We start from the raw sequence: 19,810 nt of genomic DNA on the forward strand, positions 1-19,810 counted from the left end.
GCTAGAAAAAAGAGAATTTGTCTACCTGCTTTGCAGAATAAGAATACTTAGAAATATTTCCTAAGGCAGGAAACTTCAGGAACAGAAAATCAGGGGTGATAAGAGCAAGAGAACCACACACTCCTGTTTGCTTTGACTGCCTGGAGTGAAACATGATCCTGTGCAGGCTGTGTCTAGAATGCCTCTGTCACATTCAGCTATAAACTCACCCATGTTCCTATAGATCATAAATTCATGCAATCTGAAATGTTACTTATGTTGTAGTTCACATTCTCCCAGGTCACCTAATTAAAGCAGAAGTGCAAGCTACAATGCCTGGGCAGTTATAACACTGACAAACAATTTGTTCTTAGTTAAGCATGAGAGTTCAAACAAAAAAAAATCAGAAGAAAAAAATATTTAAATCGCTTACAAGAACAAAAATCTCAAAAATCCTCCTAAAATCTGTCTAAAAATGAGTAGGAAAAACTGTAAACAATATTACCTGCTTTAGTAAACTATAAATGCCCACTGCTTATGACAGATTATACCAAATCAGCTTATAATGTTTGCAATTATGCTGAAATGTTGTTAAGCTGAGATTCATGCTACTACATACTTTTCCCATGTGTATGATGTTGACAGGAGCATATCTGCATCAGAAATTGAATTTGTCTTTTTTTTTTTTTTTTCAAGTGGGCCTGAATTTGAATGAGTAATTCAGTCAGGAAGGAAGAAATTAGAATTCCGACACAATTTTGCTGCAGCCAGCCACTGTTACTAATTTATATTTCATACTCCATTTTTCATTTATGAAGTTTATTTCTCTTATGCTTCTACATGAAGCTAAATCTATAGACTGCAAAGAACCTAAACACTTGAATCACATTCAGTATATTGTGAATCAGGTGCTCAGCAAAGGGCCATTAATGAATTTGACAAAGTGTAGTTCCAACAGCTTTGAGTAGCAATATTTTACATCTAATCCTATTAAACTTTATTTTGATTAAATGTAAAAAAGTACATGATCTTTGGTGTTCTGTACTGATTATAAAAATAATCTCCATGGGGGTTTACAACTTAGCAGGCTATAGCTTTTGCAATCAGAACCACTTCATAATATGCCAGACCATATTTTTATTAAAACTGAAGGGGTGCCATGTGAGTAACTGATATTACTATAAATGTTTGATTATCCCAAGTATGGAGCACTTTTAGGTCTCCTTCACAAAAAGCTAACTGCAAACTGACTTGGTTCTGTTCAGTCCCACAGTTTTAATCGAGAATAATTTAAGCATATATTTATCCCCAAAGTGTGAAAGTTGTTCCTGTAGGTACAGGAGTTGAAGTGCTGAACGTTCTTGCCTTTGTTCTTCTTTAAGTCTGGGCTCAACATATATCATCATCTGTAAACATAAACAGTGCTTTTAAATCTTAAATCAAAGGAACAGTAGGCCTCCCATATCAAATAAGTTTGTCTGTTTCTGCCCCTTCTGCAGAGAAACAACTTATATCCATTGCTCTACCTCATCTGCAGTTTGTTTCTGTGTTTAAATCTCTATATTGCCTACTTGTGATCCAATGTCTGTCATATTGAGACATCTTTTGAATTTATATTGGGCCTCCCACTTACAAATTTCCTTTAATTATTTTTTTTGTTACAGCCTAGTACTAGACATAGAATCCATCCTTACCAAATTTAATTATTTTCTTCAGAAATTTGCCCCCTTAGTAGTAGTAACAATCAAATGGTGAGGCGTGAAACAATTCCTGAGTTCACCTGAGTTACTATTTGAGTGGATGTTAAACGGTTCGTATGATCAGATGCCTACTGAAGTCACCATCACCACCAAATCAAGCATGGTCAGTTGAATCCTATGGAAGTTAAACTATCACTTTAAAATAATGAATGTCTCTTATTGATTTTCCCACCAGATCTCAAAATGTTCTTCTTTTTAATCATACCTATATTGTTTCTTGGATGACCAGAGAATTTGTACTGTATAAGAGCTACTGTTGCAATTCTTAGAGTTTAGCTCATTCTGCCATAAACTTTCCATACATGACAACTTAATTCTACTAAGAGTTAATGAGAAGTTTGTGTCCTGTGAAGTTATTTCTGAAAGGCAAAAGTTTCTTAATAGAAAGAGAGGAGATAATAAAATCTTTAATAACAGTCTCAATAGAGCCTCTTTTCCCATGAAATTTCTTTGACGTCTGAAAAAGAAAATGCAGCTACTGAGAGATCACCCTCAAATTACCTGTCTTATGTGGCTTTCCTGCGAGCTTCTTTGGCAATCACTGTTATATTCCTTATGTGTTAACTTGGTTCTTCCAGGAGGAGATAACCCAAAGCCAAACTCCTGCTCCAGGAGATCCTGAATGATTAACCATGAATTCAATATAATTTGTATCATACCTGAGCAGAATCTCTATTTCTACATCCACATTACAGCACCGAGGAAAACACACAAAATCTCCATACCAGTCTTACCAGAAAAATCAAAAGCTCATTTTCAAAAGTGCTTGAGTAGACCAAGGACCTGACTGTCATCACAATAGCAGCAACTCAACAACATCGTAAAGCAGCAAACTAGTTTAAACACTTGAAAAATCCTTCCATTTTTCCAGTCCCACTCCAGGAGGTCAGCCATATTGATTTATCATAATGGACTTTCAATATATGCCCACATTCGCCTTATCCCTAATTCTAAAAGCAAAATTACAATGCATTACATGGGAATCCACAGAGACAAAAAGTACCAGGGAGATTACTGGTGGGAAAATACTCTGCTCAACAACAAAAATTGCACTTATTCAGTTCCTGCCCAACTTGTTTGCAGTCAGTGTTGTTTTACAGCTTTCCTTCTTGTAGAGTACAACCCTTGTATGACCTGAAATTTCCTGCCACAACTGAAAATAAATTCTGCATTACAACACCAGCATCGTAGTTGATAATTAATCTTTGCAATAAGCACTACTTTCACCCATAACAATCTAGATAAAGATCTAAGAAAAAGGATCAAGACTGGATATATTTTCTCATATCTTTTTTTCCCCACTGACGAAGACACATCATTTCCACTCAGAAAATAACATTATCACCTTTAAACACAGCAGAATGCTCATCTTGGAAGACACAACAGCCCTATAAACTGAGATTTGTATAAACCAAGATTGATATAAAACAAGATGTTGGATAAAACCGAGAAATTACATTCTTGTATTGGAGCCTATTTTACTCTTGGAGATTGATGATGCATGTCTAGCACTCTTACTTTTTTTTAAAGGGCTGAGAGAGAGAAACTGTGCAAGTTCTAATACTATACATAAGGAAACAAGGAAAAATAGCTGGCCTAGAATAATCACCACCTATCTGCTAAAAGACAAAAGAGTGTCCACATTGGCCTGATGAATCATCCTGCCTTCCTTAAAGTAGCTGTGAGAACAGCTTTAGAATACCATTCCCCTGTGATATGCCCTGTCAGGACACAATAAAAAAAAATGACTATTTAGCCAAAAGCCTGGAAAAGGCAAGAAAATTATTGCCAGACAAAACAGAAAAGGATGTTAAGAGAAGAGCAAGTGGATGCACTAATATGGTAGGAGGTATCATACTGCCTTTGGTATTTAATTGAAGAGTAACAGGAACCAGGAAGCACACAGAAATATGTTGGAATGTAAAGGCAGTAAACAAAAAGCACGGTCAAATCTCTGTATGCTATGAGGTCAAACGTTAGTGCAGCTAGGAAAAAGATATTAAAAATAGGTGAAAAGATAGAAAACATTTTAAAAGAGTGGAGATATAGGATGATATCTGGAGTGTATAAGTACCTAGGAAAATAGAACAGCGCAGATAGCTTGGGAGTATCTATGGAGTTACTACATGTAAATCACAACCTAACTTGTATCTGAGGACAGGCAACAGACACAAACAGGAGTCATTTGTCCTGGAGCTGATGTACAAAACACACTGTCATCCTGAAAATGAAGGTCATCACTGAAGAGTTTAGAAAGTGGTAAAAAATATGTAGCATCTGGTATGGATTCATAAGACTCAGCGTAAAGTTTTCTTTTCCTTGTTTTAAAGGTACTGTTCTTTTCCACTGATGACTTGAGCAACATCCTTTTCAGAGGATAGGTTTAAGAAAGAACTGGGAAATAAAGGAAATGAGTAAAAATCTTGACACTGACAGATTGTTTTCCTTTATGTAAACATCCCAAGGGATTTGGTGAGACACATTATTCAAACAGCAGATTTTATTTCTTAACAAATGAGCTTTAAAACTGTGCTGGCATATTCAACCTCACAAACAAGTTTTTTACCAATAAAAATAGAAAATCTTCTCAGACTTTTATCAATTCCTTTTTCTTGCAACATAAGATAACCTAATTTTTGTCTTCTGATAACTTTTATTTGCCTCTTTCCTTAATCTTGCAATCTTGTTTTCATCATTAGCCAATCTTGTAATTAGGATTTAGAGATTTATTAAACATTTCACAGTAATATTGGTGATGTATTTGTGATGTATTGAATTTGGACTTAAGTTTTGTTTTAAAGAAATATAAATGGAAGAGACTAGTTCTCTCAGCTAATGCAATTTGTCAGTAGAAACTCCCACAGAGGGTAAATGAGTTCTCCCACAGATAGCATATTGGTCTGGAACTCAGAAATTCCTGGTTTAGTTCCCTGTTCTGCTGCAGACTTCCTGGGTGATCTTAAGTAAATCTCTCTGTGCTTCTGATCCCCATGCATAAAGTGAAAGTATGCCTGTTCCCTGGTTAACAGATGAAGGAAAATGAAACAAAACTATAAGGAGATCAATACCTGTTAGCTCAGTTGACCCGTCCTTATTCAGATTTTTTGTATGCTCATGCTGTCACCTCATCTCTGCCTGCAGCTTTCTTGTATGAACAGACCTTTTTTTTTCCTCAGTAGCCTTGTTGTCTCTTTCCTCTGTTCTCTATACATCCTTGACTGCCTCATCCTTGCCCATTGTATGTGTCTTCTTTCATCCCTGAATGAGCACCCAGCATGGATAACTGATTTCAAGTTACCAGGTAATTTTATAGTCTAATAAAGGAAAATGGTTCACTATGTTTGTCTTTATGAGCTTCTGGGAACTATAATATACACAAGACAAAATCACATCTTTTAAACCACTCTCATAAATTCAACTTAACCTGGCACACACTTCATCCTTCGTTATATTGTAACCAAATGTAAGGCTATTCTTTATAAATCCGATCAGTTTTCATTCAGAGTTTACAAGGGAAACAAAACAGATTCTCCAGCACCTTTTTTGTAAAAGTCAAATAGAAATCCAGGCACAAGAGATGCATATTTTTTCTACAGCAGGCTTTGATCCATGTCCATGTATGACTGGTATTGGGGATATTCTTTCACATTCTTAATCCCAGCTTCAAAGCTGTTTTATGTGTCAGAACTGTTGGCCAAGTATGCAAGGGCTCTAGGTATGGTTACTGCCAACTGAGGTAATTCAGAATTATAGTGGAAAACAATGACTCAAACCCACAGTTAACGTTTCTAACAATCCTATCACATTAGATTAACATATTCTAACTCTGTTTGAGAATGATCAGATTATTTTTACAATATATTCTTGATTAGAAAAATCCAGAGAGAGCTTAAGAATAGTGCCTTCCAGAGTTTCAGCTAGTACATTTTGAGGTGTGAACAAAAGTATCTTACCAAGAGTCTGCTAGAGTATTACAATTATTATTTGACTGTAGTGTATGTAAGGACACTGATTTTTCAGGTTACATTTTCCATAAATAGTTGCGTATGTAATAATTCTGCATTTCTATTTTCAAGGCATAGTTATTAATCTATTGTACGTCATCTCTCACCCTTTTTTGGTGATGTGACTCAGCATGCAGAAAAAAACAAACAAGCCAAAGGCTACTAAATTAAGATGATCATTAAATATCATAAAGAATAATTCTAGCTTTCTTATCTGGAGTGATTAAACACACACACAGAAAAAAAAAAAACCTGATTATTCCTTCTGCAGAGACATCAGTTCTGTTATTAATCTCTCATTTTTCTGACAAAATCCCCAAAATGTACATATTGTGCAAGGCTCACTATAGTATACAGGATTGTTCCAGTCAAAGAAAAATTTATGCTTAGTTTATTCATAAGTGTAGGATTAAAATTCAGCTGCAAGAGGCAGTTTTTAGAGAAAACTATTCAAGTTAAATTTAAAGTATTAGGCAATTATTTATACTGCTTGTCTTTTAAGATATTGCCAGTCTCCTGGTTAGAGAACCTATGAAGCTAGAGAGTTACTCTGTTTTCTATGCACTGAAAATAAACTCCACTTACAAAATGGACAAATTATGCTTGAACAGTCCAATTATTCTCTTGATTTTTTTGTGGAAACTATCAGAGCACTTAATGAAAGATACTGTCTGATTCCTTCAGCCTATCTCTTCCTACACATTATATTTTACTGTCTTTCATAACTATGGTTGTAGCAGATCTGTAAATCCCAGTTGAAGTCAACAAAGATCTGAAAAGCTACACTGACACTTCAAATGTTTAAAATTTGCCACAAAGTTCAAATCTGCTGCTCACGTTATTTAATTTAGAACTAGAGTAGGTGCATCACCTAAAAACAGACTAGTTTTAAAATTGAGAATTGATGTTGTAGTTCTGTATCTATAGAAGACTAAAGGAAAGTCTGAATCCCAAGAAATATTGACCTTTAAAGGACTCTGATATGAACTCAGACTGAATTCAAGCGTATCAGTAAGAAATACAACTAAATGAGCAAACTACCCTCACTTCTCTACTCTGGGATCTTCTGTGAGCTTGCTCTGGTTTTTATCCATAGCTTCACATTTCATACTAGTTTTCAGGTTCACACAAAGGCAAAATGCTATCAAGTTCTTCTGCAGCTGATGTTAAATCTGAAGCTATTTAATTGATTTTTTTGGGTTCAGTAGCCAACAGGAAGAAAGAGTTAGTGATCATTGTTTTGGATCCATCCCAAACTGAAATGTTTCCACATACTCAGCCAATTAAAACAGATAATTTGAAATTGAACTAAACATTTAATTCAAGCAAGAACAAATCAAACATACTTAATAATGTCAACAAGCCAGAGTCAAAAATCAGTCATGAAAAAAAAAGCTTTATGCCCCTGACCCTGTGTACTAGAGGAGATGGTCCCGTTGCACTTGCACTAGAACCAACTTGTAGACAGTCCAAGAGCTGTACTGTGCCATCCTGGGGTACATGAGGCTGGCCTTGCAGGAGCAGTGCTGGCTGCATGCACTGGACCCTTCCCTAGGTGAAGAAAGCAGCCAACATGGCCAACATTGCTTGCCTGGCTTGGTGACAAGTGGTAAGTTCGGCCTCAGGGAACCGTTGTCAAATCCTGCCTGTGAAGTACTTTCAGTTTCCTCTCCTCAGTTTTTGAGCTACAGCATTTTGATCTTTGATTGTGTGAAATATGGAGCTTAGCTCACAACAACAGCAAGTTTTCACCACTCCAACTACTGGGAAAATCATCCAGAATATGGGTGAGTTGAGAGTTAATACTGCCCAATTCATCCCAAGAAGGAATTTCAGCCTTGGTCATCATTCCATGGATAAATCAGGACACCATGAGACCAAACCTGGTACACCAGACCTGATTCTATGAAAGGCATCCACATTTATTTGTTAATCAAATTTAGAAATTAAATGTTGCTTTTCAGATATATCATAACAGTTTCCTGGAACATACTTTTCTTCATCTTGTGTTGTCTGAAATAGTATGTTTTGAGAAGTAAACTGTTTCAAAAGAAAAAAACAAGCACATCAGTCAAAGTTATTTTTTTAAAAATCACAAAAATCTTTAATTTTCTGTGGTTTGAAGTAAACTAAAATGTGATAGCCCGGGTTTACACAAATAATTCTCAGATACTATTTAAATTTACAAATAATTTCATAAATTATAGTTCATACAAATTTAGTTCCAGGGTTTTTTGAAAAGTTTGGATGATCTTGCTGAAAAAAAAACCACAATCTTTTAGCCTAAGTAGGAGATTGATCTTTTTTTTTCTCCTTCCTATGCTGCTGTTTCTTGAGAAGGTAAGGCTTGAATTTTAACATATGAACTAATACCCAGGGGGGCAATAAATAAACACATCGAGACCAGAAATGGAACCACCATCCACAAGAGGTGAGCATGTGCAAGCCACAAAAAAAAAAAAAAAAAAAAAGAGGGAAAAAGGTTAGTATGTCTGTTTTCTCAATGCAATAAAAGACATCACTCTTTACTGGTCACTCCCTTTAGAAGCACTTTTGACGGCCAAGTTTTGTCAACTGTTGAATTCAATAAAACTGGGGGGAAATGGCATTTTCAAAGTTTGCTTATTTCTCAAAAAGAAACGCAGATGTTCAACTCACCACAAATATCAACATTTTGTTTATTTTACAAAGGGCTTGAGGAATTCATGTCTCTTTTCTGGAGTCACATTGCACGCTTCTTTCTGAGACAACTCCCGCTGATGTCAAACTCCCCTGGCTTGTGAGATTGGCTTGCCGCTAACTGCACTGCGCTAACTCAGAGAAGGGTGGTGGGGTTGCGGGGCTGTGAATAAGACAAAGTAGGTCTTCACATATAGATAGTACTTCCCTAAAAAAGTAACAGCGGGGATATAAAAGAAAGAATTAGGAGCTCAGCAGGAGATTAAACCTTTCTTTTTTTTTTTTTGATGGTATAAAAAAAATTCTTTTTTTGGCTTCCAAAACAAATTTTAGAAGCAATTCAGAGTTATACAATTAGCATTATCCATTATCAGGGTAGTTCAAAAGGCACAAAAAAGGGGAGAGCTGTAAAAAAGGCAGGCAAATTTGCCATGGCATTTCACCTATTGGAGTCTTTTTGTCTCTTTTCTCCTATAACTTTCCTCTTAAAGCTCTATTGCAAATCATTGTAGGAAAAAGCAGATCCTAATCCTCCCTTTGGACTAACTGCTTATGTTCTGAGGCCAGAAGTATATGAATGGTGTATTGCAGTTATTTATTTTATTTATTCCCCTTGTCTATCTTCAGCCTGAAACCCCGAGCAACAAAAAGTAAATCCTAAATCAAAGGCAAATGTGAATGGAATTTTCCTCAGTTAGAATAAATGAATGAACTGGTCCGTGGTCAGGAAAGCCATTAGCTATCTCAAGTATTTCTGCACTGGTTGAATATTGGGTGCTAGTCTTGCCGAAATGAACAAGCTAAGTTATTAAAGTAAGAGTGCCACTTCACTGCTGGGAAGATCAGTTTCCAGGATTAGGTTTTATTCACATTCACCTTGTAAAGGAGATGAGAGTAAAACAGTCCAAGAACAGACATGCAGTTACAGGCAGCAAGTGAATGCATGCTGTAACATCACCAGATTTTGATTTTGCTTTGCACATAATGGAAATATTGCTTAAGAGTTGTTGAGCAATCTCCTGTAAGGAAATTCCCAATTATGAGAAACATTTTCCTAAGGGATTTTCTATGTTTTGGAAGATGTTATGCACTGATTTCTGAGGTGTTTAAACTTGACATGTTTAGGGGTCAGAGTTAAGGCTTTTGGTTTGAGTGTTTGTATTTTTTAGTTTTGTTATATGGGAGATTTCCTGCATAGTAAGCACAATAAATTATTATTTTTCTAAATTTTTTTTTCCCCAAAGAGAGGTAGCTCTTGTTTTCTTATTGCCTCCTTGGTTGCACCGACAATCCAAAACCCAACACAAGGTGCATATTTGTACATTGCACAATTTCAGGCACTCTTGGGATGCCACCATACCGCAGCTGATTCAGAAGCAAATGAAATCAAATGCCCTCATGGGGCTTTGGAAAGCCCTGCGAAGATCATTTTATTAATCTAGTAAATCCCCCTGGGAAAACTGAAAGAACAGGAAATTAAAGCACACAGGTATTAAGATTGTGCATTTCATTTCATAAGGATACTACAAATAATGACAGGTTCCCTATTAAAACAACTTACAAACAGAAGGGTAAGGAAACACATCTCATTCAGCCTTTCTGGTCTTCTTTCAAGGTCCTCATTTTTTGGGAAACAATTTTTTTTTTTTTGGTAGGGTTATTTTAAGGCAAATCTCCATCTGGGAATAGTCTTACATAAAAGTATTTAAAAGTAAACAGCACTGCTTTGTCTGACAGGTGTCTTCTCTCAGTGTGGTTTGCTCTTTACTTACCACATCTTAGAGTATCCAGTTAAAGGCAGTTCAATAATGACATTGAGATGGCAGCTACATTTATACAAAAATGGTTAAGTATATTCAATCTCTCAAACTGTTTTCATCACTTCTTTTCCTATAGCATCTTCCCTTTCCTATTACACAGCATAGCTGATAAATAGTAAATAAACTCACTCTCTTGTCTACCTAGAAGAAAAAATTATTGAAGTGCTGCAAACTTTTGGTTCCACTTTACCATAACTGCCATCAATTAGAGGCTGCCTTCTAAACCAAAGACAGGACTGAAGTATTCGCAAGACATTTGAGTGTTTGTTTTTATAAAAGGAATTCTCTAAATGAATACAAATCCATGAACATTTTCTCCTAGTCACTAAAGATTCAGGAGCAAGTTTAGTGTATTTGTATGAGGAAGTATAGAAAGGAATGGCCTAGGAAACAATCTCAGGACCTTGAAATCAAATAGTAGATTTCCATTATTTTTAATGGAAAACTCATCACTAGATTATTTGTGATCCTTGTTTTTGCATTCCATTCTTCACCTTATAAAACTTCTGTATTTTACCATTCCCATTAAATACAGTTGTATTTTATAAAATCTTCAACAACCTATATTTAAGCTGTTTCAGATTAAACATTCACTCACAGACCTGATTTACCAAAAGCCTTAAGTGCTGAGTACTCTGATGCATTCAAGTGAAACGGCAACACGTGGGTGGGGTTAGAGACGAGAGAGTGAGAATAAGCTCATGCTTCCCATGGGCTTTGCCTCTACGTCAGCTGAAGAACAATTGCTAAAACTGCAAGCTTCTATCAATGCTCCAGCTTTCTCAGACTGTAAATACATCCACAGCTGTTTCATGTGGGAGATCATAACACAATCTATGCAAAGAATACTGTTTACAAACAATCTAGGAGCTGAAGAAGTTAATCTCCCAAATTATCATGTCAGCTGGAGCGTTTCAGGAAGAGTTCAGGAAGACATACTCAACACTACTTATTTTTCTTAGTTTCAGCGAGAAATCAAAATGAGAGCCTCCTATTTTTTGGCAGCCCTTTGATAAGCATCAGAAGAGAGAAAAAAAAGAAAATATTGCAAAAAAGCTGTGGTCCCATGGGATTCTGTCATCATTCCTCTAGTTCACAGTATCTATACTGGAATTTCAAGATACAAGTACATGTTCTTTCCTGCTAAAGATGCAGAATATTTTCACTTAGTATTTACCCATATTGAGCCCACCATGCACCCATCAGGTAGCTTTGATTCACCTAGAGAAGATATGTATATGTAGTACACACATGCTGGCTACCTAGTTAAGAAAATATTGATATCAGTTGCACACATAGTTACTTCACACACCCTTTACACCCAAAAACAACAGAGGGAAAGCAAGTTAATATCATTCAGTTCAGAAATGTGTAACTCTGACCCACTTGTTACCTTACTGAAAGAAACAACAGCCAAATTATGTTGATAAAAGCAGCTGTGAAGGGAAGGATGTGGGTAAGAGAGGTGAGGAACACAAAAAGTTCTTTAGATGTTGGTAGTGTCAAAAAAATTAGTCATGTGTCTTTCTGAAATATACCTCCGCTGTATCTAAAGGATGCCATTAATATGGGACTGTGAGAGAAAAGGGAAAGAAATGAAATGACGAAACAGAAATAAACCTGAAAAACAAAGGGAATATGGAAAAAACATTACTGTCTGAAGGTGAAGCATTTTGTATTAGGATATCATGCTTGTTCCCACTTGCTTCTGAGCAAAGCAAGATCATCTGCGCTCTTCAGCAACAGTGCTGCAGAACTGCAGTGCCTCTGGCAGAACTGGACTCCTTAGTGCCGTTCCGTGTTTTGAGTGTAGAAGAGAAGAGAAGGTTGTGCGTGAGCATCCTACACTACAACAATCCAAAGTCTGTGAGTAACCCCAAGCTGCCTAAGATTTGGCTGCTCCCTGGTCTTAATCTAACTCAGACCAAAGATTACAGCAGCCTCTGGAGCACAATTCTGACAGTCATAAACACAAAGATTTTACTATTACAACATGGGATTATCCCTTGTCTTCCAAAAGCACATTTGGGGCTACTGCTCTCTTCTGTGCACTCTCTCAGCATTGTGTAGCAGGCTTCACTGGCAATGCACTGGGAGAGGAAACCACTCCTAACGTAGACCATTGCTCAACAGAATTCCACTTCTGTGGTAGTGATCAGATGCCAATTATGTATCATTAACTATTGTGTTTGGATAGCAAATCGGGCAGACTCAGCTAAAATAACACAGCTTGTTTTACTAAGTCTTTATGTAAATAAAACTGTTGTACTGTTCTGATTCCATACTCATTGCTTCTCCCCATGGGCCAGATTCTGCTTTTCTTCTACTGGTAAAAACCAATTTCACAAGTTTTTCATTAGTTTCACAACATACATTTCACAATATACAATACTCACAAATCTGACCTTTCTCCAGTCGTTTTCTGCAAAACTTCACTCATTCCCTCTGAGATACAACCATTTCTTCATCACTTTCCCTAAAGGTAGAATAAAAAAAACACACATCCTATGTCATTCATTCCCAAACATACAAAATATTTTCCCAACTAAATACAATGTCATGACACATCAAGGGCCTAGAAGGACTATTGATGTTGTGAGCTATCAAAATGCAAATGCAGTTCAAAGTCAGTGTAAGCTGCGCATACACCAAGCAACTCCTTAAATGAACAAGTGCAGATCAATGGAAAATGAAATACAAATTAATTTGAATTAGGAAGTCACTCACTAGGAACTGTTACCAAACCAAGAAGGTTCCTATACATTCTGAAAAATCAACTGACTTGTATATCTAATTCTTTGCTAACCTCCGTCTCCAACTCTGAAAATGTTGAAAAGCCAGCATAGCTGTGTTGGTTTTTTTTTTTCTTTTTTTTTTTCTTTCTTTCTTTTTTTTTTTTTTTTTGAAACGTCTGCCTTTATTTACAGAGGTCATTGGGCAGGATCAAGCCAAAGAGTACAGACTATACCTTTTGACTAGAAGATTTTCCAGTCAGATTTCGGTATGTACCGCCAGCAGCCAGTTAAGAGAGCATGTAATATCTTGAAGACTTATGAATGTCTTCTAGGAACACGGCATAAAGAAATATAATGTTGTAAACAGCATGACTGGAATCACATTTTGCACATATAATAATCATGAGTAAGACGCAAGTAAAAAATAAGTATCTCAAAAATATTTGTTGAGGAGACATCCAGCAGTTTACTAAACATGTAGCTATATAGCAACTTTGATAACTGTCCATTTGTGTACACTTCTGTGGCATTAGATCTCACTAGATGGACACAGCTTTCCCATGTGGACCTTTTCTCTGAGGACCTCATCAACAGAGATGCAGGAGGCTGATTATAAAACACACAGTAAAATCCTGTATCGCAACAGTAAACTCAAAATCACAAATGAAGTGACCATTCTAGGGAATGAATCGCACTTGGCAAGAGTGATATTTATAGCTGTAGAGTAGAAGACCTCAGTCAGTCTCTGCCTTATATCAAGAATCACTTGTCTGTTTGTCCACTGACAAAAATCAAACATAAGCATTGCATTAGGCTCCCTCCATCTACACATAAGTCTCATGACCTAAAACTGAAGCAACCATATTTAATTAAAATATTTACGAATTGAAGGGTCTGTTGAGATATCTCCAGTAGACACTTGGTTGTATTTTTCAAGCAGTAACATGGCTGGACATCCTGTATAAATACCATGAGCTAAAAGTAGTGGAAAAACCCCCAAAATTTTCAATAAGCAGAGTTGTTCAGACTTATTGCAAATGCAAGCAGAAGGGAATTAATGACAAAAGTAAATGCTCATATGCTTTAAAATATCTATTCCAAAATCATCATGAATTAATTCAGATTAACCATTACCCAGATGAACTGTAAAGTGACTTTAATGCCTATTCCCATCTGTTCAAATACTTTCCACTTTCCTGACAACTAAATCGCCAGTAATCTTACTTTCAAGATCATTCATATAATTTAATTCCCACATAATTCATTTTTAAATTCTATTCACCACTAATAAGCCTTTGATTTCCTCTGACAATGTTCCTCCTGTGTTTTGGCTTAGGTTACAAAAAAAATTGCTATACTACGCCACTTGCAAAACAGTAAATGCCTCATCTGAATGAAACCTGAAAAGAATAAAAAAATTTCAGCACCTTTTAGAAATAACCTTTCTGATAGAACTTTCTTTGTTAAGAATAGTTTTCATTATGAGTCAGGTCTTTAGTTCTCAGTCAAATTATTTAGATGTGTGACTCTCTTCAAGTCAAATTTATATCATGTGCATCATGTCTGGGTGCATTTTTGCTTCAATTTTTATATAATCATTATTACTGACACATGAAGTGTAATGATTCTCAATTTCATTTATGTTGTGTCAGATGGAGAGTCTTTTGGATACCTGCTCACAATCCTATGGCAATTACAGTGGGTCATACTAAGCCATGTGTGACATAATGCAAACTATTCTTAATGCAATTAAGCAGTTCAGAAATATTAAATCACATATTTCTGGATCATTCTGGAGATTTCACACTGACTATTTTAATTCTGTTTTGCTTCTTGAAACTTTAGAATCTCTTGTGCTCGTATTTCATTTTTCTAGCAGATTGGATAAAAACATTTCACTTTAAAATATGATATTTCTGAGTTCTTGATATTACATGACAATCTGAAACCCATAAATGTAGAACACATGTTTTTGACAGAATTTGGTTGACATGTCTTGAAAAGAGTAAATACTCAAGCATCTTTTGAAATCTTTATCATGGACAAAAAATAAAATGGTTATTCCAAACTGCAGGATGAAAAAGAAGGAAAAATAGGACAAAGGTCAGACTTAACTGAATCTAAAACAACTAAAAATAAATCTTAGCAATCATTTGAGGCTCATGGATATAAGTGACAAAGACAGCAAAGTACAGGATATGTTGGTAGACATAACTGAATATTCTTTCTCTGAAAATACTCACCTGTAGAGGCAGGAATTACACCATTTCCTAACACAACATCCTGAGCAGCTGCTGTATTTCCGTGGACCACAGTGGCACAATTGCTTGTAGAGAAGCTGGCTGTTGCTGATTACATTGCTTACAAACCTTGTGGCCAAGGCACTCTGGAAGTGGAGGTTGAACATATGACGCTGGTAACTTTGCCCATGTGGAGCTGAGGGTACACACTTACACTCCCTGTGAAGATGTTTTGACTGATGGTGGTAAAGCAGTTGAACTGGAAGGCAGTAGAAAAGTACAAAGCTTTATTATATTGCCCAAATTTCAGTGAGGTTTACTGAGCTTCTAAACTGACACGAGTTAAAATCTCCTATGGTAGAACTAGGTAGAAATCCCATTAGTGTTTGGAAAGAATATCTGTCCCTTAAATATGTTTTCATTTTGTTTAACAAACGTAATCTTCCTGCACTATTTTGCTATAATGTGCAAATGAAGCCTGTGAAGCACAAGGAAGCCCTCTTCATTAGGAAATATGGAAAACAACCATCTGAAAAAAGTCATTCAGCCAGCATAGTCAAAACTCCAGGAAACAGAAAAAGCTAGAATGGAATTGAAGACTAACAAGAAAATTTAGCATCCTCACATTTAGAGTATCTATTAAATATATACAAAATTAAAATGCATGTGATATTAAAGTATATTAGTAATGACTTATTAACTGCATGTGGAAAAACTTCTTTTTTCTTAAGTCGAAGTATTTGTATACAAAATCCCAGACTCAGCAAAAACATCCATCTGGATCCCACACTGCACAAGGCTGAAGCTGGATGTTTGCGGTTTTGTAGGTTTGTGCATAACAGACAATAGTGCCAGGCAGAAACTGTATTCCTGAATTGGCCCTTTCAAATTAGACATTTGCTTCTAATCACAATTGTCAAGTTGCAATAAAAGGAGAAAAATACAAGACTTTAAACAATGCAACATGGCTGTGTAAAAATTTTCTTTTACTTCGTAGAACCTTACCCTCTATTCCTCTCTGATAAGGAAAAGGCAGAACAACCAGTTGTGTATTTTTGTTATCATACAAGTCATTTTTTCATCTGTTGCTCTGGTCCCCAAACGGCAACATTTTCATATAATATCTGTGACAGATCTGAAGTGTTTCATTAACTTTGTATTCGTGTGAGATAAACTTGAACAAGAAAAAAAGGGAGCAACTTGGAAGCATCAAGCACTACCCATACCCAGCAAGAGGAGGATGCAACAGTAAATGAAGCTCTTTCTACATATGGCCATGAAGATGTATAATAGAATTGTAGAATCATAGAATCATTAAGGTTAGAAAAGTCCCCAAAGATCATCAAGTCCAACCATCAACCCATTCCCACCATGCCATTAAACCATGTCTCCAGACCAATTAAAAGGAAATGACAATTTTAGACTGTGCGACATTATTTCTTTACTCTTTCTATACAACAAAAGTAGTTTTGGACCTTGTAAAAAAAAATATATATGTACGTAGGGCAACATTATGTAAAGGTAATTCAAATAGGAGATGCAAGACTAAGAAAGAGCATGGCGATATTTGTTCAGAAAAGCAGCAGTAGCAGAGAAGAAGTCAGATGACAGTTCATATGCTTCGCCTAGTGTTGCTCTCTTCTATTACCTTGTGAAGTTGAAGAATTCATTCCAAAAACACATATCCTATTGCATACAGCTTCTCACAGTATCCTCACTGCAACCACCTGGGGAATAAGTAACAACTGACTTGAACACAGATCATAAATTAATGATCTTGCACAGCACTAACATGCTAATCACTGTCTGTTCCCCTGCCCCAGTTACTGAATTCCTGAGGGCAAGAAAAATAGCTTACAGCTGATGAGGTCTGAAGGCCATGTATGAATCATTTCTTGTCTCTTGAGCATCCTGAGTCATTGTCATTGTGAACAAAACAATGTTATTTATTTATCGTCCATCACTGTTAGCATCTGGGTGCCATACAGAGTTTGAAATCTTTATGTTGGCAGGCAGAGCAGTACAGCCCAAGCTCTAGATTATGTCATATGGTTATTAGATGTCATTGTTGTTAACAGCAGCTTTTTGCTTTACTTTGTCTTCTCCTGCTGCTGCTGTCACTCTGGCACTTGCAATAAGTTCCCCTTCCTCTCCTATTGTCCGAGATTTTGGAAGAAGACAATGACTGTGCAGAGCTGAGAGCTAAGCCTAGATGATAAGCAGAAAGCAAGTGCTGGGGGATTTGCTGGTAATGTAGCTCCAAGTGCTGCCATGTCATCAGCATTTTCATACTGTCAAAGCCAGTTGCCACTCTCTATTTTTTCCATAGGTATCATTCACAGGTATTTTGAATAGAACTAAGTTTTTGGTCAGTGATTTCCAATCCATTTACCTTTCACCTCATTTATGCACTTAGTCATTCACATGATTAGCTAGAGAGCTGCTTTTTGTCTAAACAAATCCTGCTTTTCCTTTGGCAATGATCCCTCCTACATTAACAATGAAAACCATGTAGAGAGCATTTTTTTTTTTGTTAAAAAAAAACACAACAGACCAGACCATATTGAGAAATATGTATTTCGTGAGATTTTCTAAATTTGATATCTTATTAATCTTTATTTGTTGGATTTAAGCTTCTCAGCTTTCAGATTTCGAGTCAGTTAAGATGTATGCTTCAAAGATGCCTTTAAAAGATGTGTTAAGCATCTGCAAAAAGCAGACCCAAAGAACAATAGGGCAGACAATATTTCTGATACTTCTAGGAAGTCTGAAACATAATAATCTCACCAGCCTTTAGTAGCTCACTTACTTGGGGGTATCTGAATTCTGGAGTGCTCTACTTGAATACTTATGATTGATTGTTTTTTTCCCCAGAACTGTTCGGTCCTGCTGAGTTTAATGGAAATCTATAAGTAGATGTTATGTTCAAATATGTCAACAAATTTCCCACTTTAAAAAAAAGTCATAAACATTCTAGTTTGGAAGACAGTCAAAAAAAATTGGACCTAAATTCATACAGTCCTCAGAAAAGACACTGACAACCCACAAATATGAGGCCACTGGAAATTCTCTATATGCAAATAATTCCTCATACAGAAAATAAAATAAAAATTAGTAACTATTCACTCTGATTTTTAAGCCTTGAAGTCAAATAACCATTTGGCAAAACCAAAATTTCAATAACAAAACAAAGAATCCTGGGAGGTTTTTCCTTATTTTTCTTACATATAGAATGGCCCTCATGCTTTAATTACAGATACGTAACACTCAGAGGTTAAAAGCTTTAAAAGGGCAACCAGAAAACTCTCAGCTGGAGGAGCCCTGAGATGCCTGTGGAGCAATGGCAGTAATTTGGAACAGGACTGCACTGGCAGAGAGCTCCATCACATCTCAAATTTCAATTCCCACATGCATGCATCATTGTTCAACTTCTCTCACAGAGAGAAGCACAGGGCCTTGGTTGTAGGATTTGTTTGTTTCTAACAACCGCTTCTGTCTGTATTTAATTACATTAGCACAGAAAACGTACTGTCAACCTGAAGCTACTGTCACCCCCTCTATTGGTCCTAAAGGCAACACGGGGATAACCGGCTGTGAACAATGCTCCTGTAACAAGCTGTTAGGCAAAGACGTGAGAAATAGAGATTTCTCAAGAATGCAGTTACATTACACAGTTTCTTCCATTCATTGATCAAAGTGAATATAGTAACTCCACCACAAAACACAGTAGAAGGTTTTATATGATCTCTTTAGTTAAGATGCAACCACTCCATGTTGCTATTATTCCAAAGTGTGTCCAGGAATTTGGGCAAATGGAACAAGTTAGTACAGTAACAGGAAATATGCGTAAATGAAGATTAGGCTGCATATTCTCCAGTGATTCCAACTAAATCCATTAGTACCTTCTTCCTATACCACTAGACAGATACCCGGTAGTAGACAAGAAATCCTCTGCAAATCTCCATCCGTCCAAAAAAAAATTACCTAATTAATGCATAGTAAAGGGAAAAATATTCTGCTACAGGTATAAATGAATTCAACCAAAGGCACAGACAGGGAAAATTAATGAAAAATTTAAAAAAAAATTAAGATATTGGTTAAAAATCCAGATAATCCTGTAGCTTTTATTGACTGTCAGCAAATCTTACTGATAAGAGGTGAACTTTCAAGTGAAGATTTCTTGTGAAGGTTACCAGTGAAGATTTTCCCAGCACCAGAGAAGACAAGGCATTTACGTTAACTTGTGATAATATACCAGTGTTTGACAAGAAAAGTAAATTTCCAGCCATGTGAAACATCTCAAGTATCCTGAGAGTCTACAATATTTTAATGGTTTAGGTTGATCCAAAATGTTCATTTAATTTTGATCTGTATTTTGTAATATACTCTATTCCTCTTCACTGACAAAAACAAATCTAGAACTTCCACTTCAAAAATGTTAAAAAGGCAAGCAACTGGTGTGCAGCCTCATTTCACATTGACTGCTGCTGGATTTTTAATTGCATGTAAGTATGTGTAAAAATGCATCATTATTAACATCTCTGTACAGAGTATGTGGTTTCTGGGGTGGTGCATGAATGACAACTGCACATG

The 19,810-nt window shown here is 36.2% G+C and overlaps 1 protein-coding gene across 29 annotated transcripts in view; it reads right to left on the minus strand.

The window, feature by feature from the left end:
• Positions 1 to 19,810, minus strand: part of PTGFR (prostaglandin F receptor) — an 84,870-nt gene that overhangs the window by 33,375 nt on the left and 31,685 nt on the right. For 19 of the 29 annotated variants that reach the window (XM_021404865.1, XM_021404866.1, XM_021404891.1 and 16 more), the window contains 5 exons: positions 16,866 to 16,944; positions 15,221 to 15,476; positions 13,211 to 13,305; positions 12,648 to 12,718; positions 2,241 to 2,357 (listed from right to left, as the gene is read on the minus strand). The gene's annotated coding sequence lies outside the window, so the exon portion shown is untranslated. Of the gene's footprint in view, positions 1 to 2,240; positions 2,358 to 12,638; positions 12,719 to 13,210; positions 13,306 to 15,220; positions 15,477 to 16,865; positions 16,945 to 18,026; positions 18,081 to 19,810 lie in introns of those variants that run through there. The other 10 variants (XM_021404870.1, XM_021404872.1, XM_021404869.1 and 7 more) reach the window with 9 other exon arrangements.

This window comes from Numida meleagris, chromosome 7 (genome assembly GCF_002078875.1).
Source record: "Numida meleagris isolate 19003 breed g44 Domestic line chromosome 7, NumMel1.0, whole genome shotgun sequence".
Lineage (NCBI taxonomy): Eukaryota > Metazoa > Chordata > Aves > Galliformes > Numididae > Numida > Numida meleagris.